General features: G+C 38.9%; 1 long non-coding RNA gene across 2 annotated transcripts; it reads right to left on the bottom strand.

The window, feature by feature from the left end:
• LOC110506331 lies at positions 1–7,402 on the bottom strand. Of its 2 annotated transcripts, XR_005039667.1 has the most exons (6): positions 6,648–7,402; positions 3,173–3,329; positions 2,971–3,000; positions 2,609–2,786; positions 2,069–2,174; positions 1–1,198 (listed from the first exon to the last, which is right to left on the bottom strand). It is a non-coding gene; the product is annotated as an uncharacterized LOC110506331 (long non-coding RNA). The 2 variants fall into 2 exon arrangements; XR_005039668.1 differs by lacking the exon at positions 2,069–2,174 and having other exon boundaries at positions 6,648–7,401.
• Positions 7,403–8,551: the final 1,149 nt, after the last annotated feature.

The following is an 8,551-nucleotide window of genomic DNA, read 5'->3' as shown; positions in this document are numbered from 1 at the left end:
TTAGAGTGAGAGGAAGAAAAATAATGAGTAAGTGAGACACTGCATAAGTTCAAATCCATTTATGTTGAGGAACTAACATTGAATATCAACAAATATTATTTTAGCAAATAATCCAGACTTTCATTTTTTTTATTCCATTAATGAAGTGCTATGTTGCAATACAGCAGTTTATATTTCACATCTCCCATCATGCAGTTAGTCCACAACCTCAAGAATGGGAGCAATGCCAGAATCCTCTGTACCTTGAAGAATTCCTGGACTTACATAACCTAGTTGTTAAGCATCCAAATAAAAGTTGCTTTTAAGTTTGCTTAACTTGCAGTGAGATGTCGCCATGATACATCTTCACACAACCTAACTGAATATTTTTATAATATATGTAATGTTAGAGTTGCGTAAATTCGAATCTGGTATCAGGATAAATATAACAATGAGTCACCGATTGTATACTATGTATTTTTTATTAGCTAAGTAATAAATGGCAAATGCAACTTTCGTATATACGGGCTCACTGTAATACCACGCAGGGCAGAACAGGGAACTGATAGGATGTACATAAACAGTGTTCTTATACTGTGATAGACATTGTTCCAACCCGTCTGTTGGCCTATCACAGTAGAGGCTGGGCGTGGTTTAAACTTGCTCAGCCTATCGCAGGCGCTCAGGCAGGTCCCCGCCTCTTGGCGTTTCTTGGAGTCCTCCCTCCGTCGATGAAAAGATTCCTACTGTTCTGGTATCACCCCCTGGTTATAACAGTTGCTCAGTTCCTGCTATTGTGTTGTTCAGTATTTTTCCATCTCAGTTAAACCTCATGATGACCACCCCTCCCTATGCCTGCTTAACCGCAACTTTGTAAGATACAGCAAGTCACACCATGTGCTCAATATTGTTACATACAAACACAAGGACAAAGCATCTGCTGGGCTGTTATCTACAGTTTTGCAACATGTAGGTCACACCATGTTACTCAGTTCTTGTCACACACACAAACAGGCAAGTAGCAAGCAGTTGTTTAATCTCATAATGATGCTCCAGTGCACAAATGCAGATACCTCACACAACCAACATCAGATAATATTTAATCATATATATGCTAATGGCTATAATGTAAAATACAGAATCCCTCAGTAACAAACTAATATCTCATCATACCTGTGATGAACATGTCAATTGCAGATGGATCTTGTGCCATTTGATCCTATAATAGAAACATTTAGAACAATCATATTAGTCATCCATTAGTGTAAAGTACTTCAGTAAAATAATTTAAAGTTGTTTTTTGGGGCACTTGTACCATTTATATTTTTTTATAACTTTTACTCAAGTACATTCCTAAAGAAAATGTACTTTTTACTCCATACATTTTCCCTGATACCCAAAAGTACTTGTTACATTTCGAATGCTTAGCAGGACAGGAAAATTGTCAAATTCACACTTCTCAAGAGAACATCCCTGGTCAGGCCTACTGCCTCTGATCTGGCAGACTCACTAAACACAAATGTTTGTTTGTAAATTATGTCTGCGTGTTGGAGTATGACCCTGACTATCCGTAAATAAAAAATAGAAAATCATGCAGTCTGGTTTTCTTAATATAAGGAATGTGAAATTATTTTAACTTTTATTTTTGATACTTATGTATATTTTAAATCAAAGACTTGTATACTTTTACTGGGTGACTTTTACACAAGTCATTGTATATTAAGGTATCTTTACTTTACCTCAAGTATTACAATTGGGTACTTTTTCCACTACCGCCATTAGTTCATTTCCATTATTCAACATTTTCTCCTGCCTGTGGTGAGATACCATAGCTAGAAAAGGGCTGCCCCCAGTGGCAAAGAGTTGTCCTTGCTCCAATTTATGAAACGTAAACACTGGAAGCTGTTTGCAATTGACGTGGTGAGAAAGCTAGAAAATGTCTCCCCCCAGATGCAGTGAGTTGTATCTGTCAAAAATAACTTTCAGTATTTAGCTTTCGCCAAACCCACTGGCTCCAGGTTATCTACAAGACTCTGCTAGGTAAAGTCCCCCCTTATCTCAGCTCGCTGGTCACCATAGCAGCACTCACCTGTAGCACGCGCTCCAGCAGGTATATCTCTCTGGTCACCTCCAAAACCAATTCTTCCTTTGGCCGCCTCTCCTTCCAGTTCTCTGCTGCCAATGACTGGAATGAACTACAAAAATCTCTGAAACTGGAAACACTTATCTCCCTCACTAGCTTTAAGCACCAGCTGTCAGAGCAGATCACAGATTACTGCACCTGTACATAGCCCATCTATAACTTAGCCCAAACAACTACCTCTTCCCCTACTGTATTTATTTTGCACCACATTATTTCTCTCTACTTTGCACATTCTTCCACTGCATATCTACCATTCCAGTGTTTTACTTGCTATATTGTATTTACTTAGCCACCATGGACTATTTTGCCTTTACCTCCCTTATCTCACCTCATTTGCTCACATTGTATATTGACAAATTTTTCTACTGTATTATTATGTTTGTTTTACTCTATGTGTAACTCTGTGTTGTTGTATGCGTCAAACTGCTTTGCTTTATCTTGACCAGGTCGCAATTGTAAATGAGAACTTGTTCTGAACTTGCCTACCTGGTTAAATAAAGGTGAAATAAGGGCCATGTATTGGCTGAGGCCTGTGTGGAAGCAGAAGGTGAGGGGCAAACATGGCCTCATGACCTTGCGCTGCTTAAAGCCCCCTGCTTCCGTTTCATTATCCAGCAGGTCCTCTGAGCGCTAGTGGTTAGACAGGGCCATGCTTCCCATTAAACTGAAAGAAAATAGGGGTAGGTAAAGTATACTTGTGGTAAAAAAATTATGTACATTTGTTAGTGTAAATTCATCTTATTCAGCTCAGCAGCACAACAAACATTATCATAGCCAGGAACAACCAGCTTCTGCCCATTGTGTATCCGGTATGAGCACCGGTAGTCATTTGAAATCTTGCAACCCACCTGCGCCTCAATGCCATCCAGCTCTTCTTCCTTTGCTCAGGGGAAATCATAAAATTGACTTTGGCAAACAAATCAAATTTTTAAAATCCATCAACATATTGGTTGAGGGTTTTATGATAATAAGGCCTAATTGTGAGATGGAACCATCTCACTGCTATCAAATCCCCTAAAGTGGTGATGTGTATGCCTTGTGGAGGCTTACCTTTGACAGAGGCGATCATCCTGGGGTCAAGGTATCCCTTCAGGTCATCCCAGGCTTTATTCAGGGTGCCATTAGTGATCAATGTAGTGACCCAAGTCAGTATAGAACTCGAGGAAGAGTTCCTTCCAGGTTTGAACCTTTTTGGATTTTGTCAGACCTGCTCAACAACAAAATATTAGCTAAATAAAAAACGTATCAATACTATTCAGTTTGCCAAATAAACACATTGAGTAATCAGTACAAACATTCCTGATTGATACATCAAATGAGAGATCAAAAGAATGTTGGTACAAGCCATTTTGAACCTTTTACAATTTGAAACGTTTTTATGTGAATGTTTTGCTGTTACTCTTCACCACAAACCAGAGGAAGTGAACTACAACTCTACTCTTTGCTACAGACAAGATTCTAATACACAGGCTTTGAACTGTTCATATGCTGATGAGATCACATATCATACAGGGGAGAATCATTTGAGGGTTATAAAATAACGGACACGGATGAGCATTAGCTAGCTCGGACGCTAATAGCCTGGCAAATAAGTAGCTCTCAAGAACCCAAGGGGTAGACCAAAGGTGATCGATATACTGTCAATATACATGTCTCTCCGCCCTAACAATATCCACAAAGCGGCACGGCGGGCTGTGTTGCAGGGATGTAACTTAAATGTCTTATCAGTACACTACGTAACAATATAAGCTTTACCAAACTTCTATTCGATCAAATAAATCTCACGTAGCAAATAAGCCATTCGTTTTATTGTTGAACAAATTCGACACGCTCACTGACAAAAACTCCATGCTTGGTGGGCTAAACGAAATAATAAAAAAAACACCTGCTGGAGGGGAAAGATGTTCAGCCGAGTTGGGTCTCTCTCTTCCTCTTTGGGTATATCCAGTTTACCCAAATAAGGTTTTGGAAAGTTTTGGAACTTAACTTTCTTACTAGCGAGAAAGAATCTTTCAAATACAAAATATACACTTAATATGCGAAGTTTTTTCATGTAAATTCATCTTATTCAGCTCAGCAGGACAAAAACATTTAGACAAACAATTATTTGGATTCAAGTACTATCATACCCAAGAAGGACCAGCTTCTGCACAGTGTAGCTCTTTTTCACGTGTTCCCTCCCTACAACTCACACTTTTCTTCGATTAGGTTTAACGGCGGTTGGCATCCAATATGTTGCATTACCGCCACCTACTAGATTGGAGTACAACTCCCTTATACTTTGCTTGAAAAATAAATATAAATACCCTACCATCTAACTGTAAAAAAAATAACACCACCCTACTCCACTATTTAAATCTATTTAGTCCTACCTCATGCCAACAACCTGAAAGGATGTGACATCACCACTTAACACACGGGCTCCAAAGTGGCGCAGCGGTCTAAGTCACTGCATCTCATAGCTTGAAGCATCACTACAGACCCCCTGAATCGAATCCAGGCTGTATCACAACCGGCCGTGATTGGGAGTCCCATAGGGCGGCGCACAATTGACCTAGCGTTGTCCGGGTAGGCCGTCATTGTAGAAGTCTTTGCTAGGTAAAGCCCTGCCTTATCTCAGCTCATTGTTCACCATAGCAACACCCACCCATAGCACGTGCTCCAGCAGGTATATTGCACTTGTCATCCCCAAAGCCAACACTTACTTTGGCCGCCTTTCCTTCCAGTTCTCTGCTGCCAATGACTGGAACGAATTGCAAAAATCTCTGAAGCTGGAGTCTTATATCTCCCTCTCTAACTTTAAGCATCAGCTGTCAGAGCAGCTTATCGATCACCGTACCTGTACACAGCCGATCTGTAAATAGCACACCCAACTACCTCATCCCCATATTATTACTTACCCTCTTGCACCCCAGTATCTCCACTTGCACATCATCCTCAGCACATCTATCACTACAGTATTAATGCTAAATGGTCATTATTTCACCTCTATGGCCTATTTATTGCCTACCTCCCTACTCTTCTACATTTGCACACACTGTACATAGATTTTTCTATTTTTATTTTCTATTGTGTTATTAACTGTATGTTTGTTTATGGGTAACTCTGTGATGTTGTTTTTGGTCGCACTGCTTTGCTTTATCTTTATCTAAATGATAACTTGTTCTCAACTGAACTACCTGATTAAATAAAGGTGAAATAACATTTACAATAAAAAAAAAAGTAATAAAAAAAAAAAGATTGTTCTTAACTGACTTGCCTAGTTAAATAAAGGTCAAATAATAAAAAGTAAAAACACACCCTGTAACTCTTCTGATGTCAAGTCTCGCACACCCAGATACTTCTCTGCAGCTGCCACCACAACCTCAATTTTCTGCGACTTACGTGCCATCCCTGCAGTACAGTTGATAACCATTGCAATAAATGCTAAAAATCCAATCTTACTGAAACATATATTACTTGTTGGCCTATCCCTCTGTACTGGTACAGATCTACTACTCATACCACTCCTCTCATGATCCCTCCCCCTTGATCCATCTTCCTCTACTTTCTTCACTGCCTCGGCATATGACAACTTTAAAATAAAGCATCACGAAGGCCCGCGGTGGGTGTTGACGCAATTTGATTTCTGCCCAGTGCTCTAAATGTCAAAGTGAAGAAATTCAATGAAGCGTGGGTAAACGACGGGAGTAACTTCTGCACTACTCTAACCCTGGAAAACTCAAACTGCCTCTCTCGCACGGTACATTTCTGATCCCCAGCCCCATGGGCACCCCTACAATTAACACATACCACTACTTTCCCCAATGCTACACATTCCTTTATCTCATGCCCATCTGCACACTTCTCACACCTAGGAACCTCTCTCCTACACGCTGCTGCCACATGCCCATAAGCTTGACATCTGTAACAACGTAATGTATTTGGTACAAAAGCTCGTACAGGATAACTTATATATCTTAACATCACTTGTCGGGCAAAGACTCAACATCAAAACTTAAAAGAACAGACAATGACTGTCCTCACTTTGCACGCACATTTCCATTGGACCATTCCATTCCACCTTTCCTGTTTCTCAGCCAGGTGCAACTTTCCTAAACTGCATACATTAAGTGTATCGTTTGCATAAATATAAACAATATTTTTTTATTGTTTATATTAAAGTTAAAGCTGCAATATGTCACTTTTTGGGCTATGACCAAATTCCATAGAAAAGTGAGTTGTAGATCTGTCATGTCGTCTTTAAAGCAAGTACAAGAAGCGGTAGATATGTTCTATGCATGCTATTTCTATGCTTCCCCTTCCTAAATTTCGTTTTTGAGTCTTTTACTTTTGTATACCAGGTTCAAACAGCTGAAAACACAATATTGTTGGTTATTGAAAATATATTTCACAGCGGTTTAGATTGTACAATGATTCTCAACACTATGCATTGCTTGGGGAAAAAACTATGCATTGCTTGGTTTGTCACACAAACAAAAAAATTGCAACCAGGAAATGGCGGCGCGAAAACTGCATACTGCACCTTTAAGTTCCAAACGTTTAAAACATTGTATCTCGTGCTGGGCTCTTTTTGTTTAGACTACGTCGGAGTGTCTGCAAAATCTCCCCAGGCAGCTTTGTGAATAGACACTGTATAATGTTTAATAACATTTCCCGTCTAATCTGAATGGGACAGCGGATTAGTAACGTTAGTTAGATACAACAACAAGGATTCTGAAACCAAAACAAACTATTATGCTGCATTCATATCCAAGTGGGAAGGTGGTATTTACCCGTTGGCGGCATTCAAGCTCTTTGAACTCGCTGAAAAACACTGTACATTTTACTGCCAAAAATGCTGTTATCGAGGTTATTTCTTAGTAGGTGACGTCAGAGATCAGCATGTGGGAGATGTCGGAGAACATGAATAATAGACACGTTTCTTTATGTAACTACTAAATACCACCTTCCCACTTGGTTATGAACGCAGCATTAGCCTGGCGATACTAAATTAGCCAACGGCTAATTGGTAGTTACATTTTATGCAATAAATATTCCTGAAACTGTCAAATTAAATAAGACCCATGACCAAACAACCAGGAAAGATTAAAACATGTCATGCGATAGCATGCTAGCTAGTAAACAAAATTTAATTATTTGCCTTGCTAGCCAACAAATAAAATTAGATTTGAACAACATATTGAGAACGTTAGCTATAGCTAGCTACTGTGGCTAAGCATAGTTCTATTACACAGCATAACGGTATTTTGTGCACAGGCATTTATCCATCTGAAGCGAGTTATACATACCTGATCAAATCTCTAAAGTCAAGAAAGAATAACATTAACAGCAAAGGATCGGAGGACAAATTGTTCAAATTTAGCTCCATGGACAGTGCCATTTTGGAACCTGGAGTTTTGATTATTATAGCTGGTAGTGCAGTGTTCATACTATGTATGCTTGCTTGTTCAAGCCACCTGTTAAAGCAGGAATCAGCAGTTGCATCCATAGACAGAACTATGGATGCAGGGACTGACAATCCATGATATCAATTATCATTTTCAAATCACATTTTATTTGTCACATGCGCCGAATACAACAGGTATTACAGTGAAATGCTTACTTACAAGCCCTTAACCATCAATGCAGTTTTAAGAAAATACCTAAAAGTAAAAGTAACAAATAATTAAAGAGCAGCAGTAAAATAATAATAGTGAGGCTATATACAGGTGGTACCGGTACAGAGTCAATGTGGCTTGGGGGTAGAAGCTGTTTTAGAAGCCTCTTGGACCAAGACTTGCCATGTGTTAGCAGAAAGAACAGTCTATGACGTGGGTGGCTGGAGTCTTTGACAATTTTTACCATGTTTTGAGGCTATATAGTGTTTGTTTACATTTACTTTGTTTATTTACAAACATTGGAGTAAAACAATCTTATATTTCGGGTTCTGATGGGATACTACAGTTGAACTAAGCTCACGAGGCATTTATAAATTGTATTCTTCAAAAATCAATGGGTACATATCATTAAGTTACACATCCAAAAATGAGTGTAGCAACTGCATGTTGCCCCTTAAAACTGCTTATAATTTAGGCCATCCTCAAGATGGCATCAAAGATTAGGCCTATATTCTACATTGGGTTATCCTTCAATTCACATATTGTGCTCTTGCATGTTCAATTCACATTCATGAAAGAGTATTGTCTTAAAAGGGACTTCCCTCACTGTCTGAAATAATAATACTGTACTTATTTATTTAACCTTTATCAGTCAGTTAAAAACAAATTCTTATTTACAATGAAGGACTACCAAAAGGCAAAAGGCATCCTGCGGGTTTAACACTGGATGTACATTGCTGGATACATGTAAACCTATAGAATGCTATCTTTTTGTTTCAATTGTATAGATGAGCTGTGTTAAAAATGAGAATTATGAACCAGTATTGCC

Source organism: Oncorhynchus mykiss, chromosome 26, assembly GCF_013265735.2.
Source record: "Oncorhynchus mykiss isolate Arlee chromosome 26, USDA_OmykA_1.1, whole genome shotgun sequence".
In the NCBI taxonomy this organism is placed as follows: Eukaryota; Metazoa; Chordata; class Actinopteri; order Salmoniformes; family Salmonidae; genus Oncorhynchus; species Oncorhynchus mykiss.
Note: the sequence above shows the minus strand (reverse complement) of the source record. Positions and strands in the feature narration are given on the sequence as shown.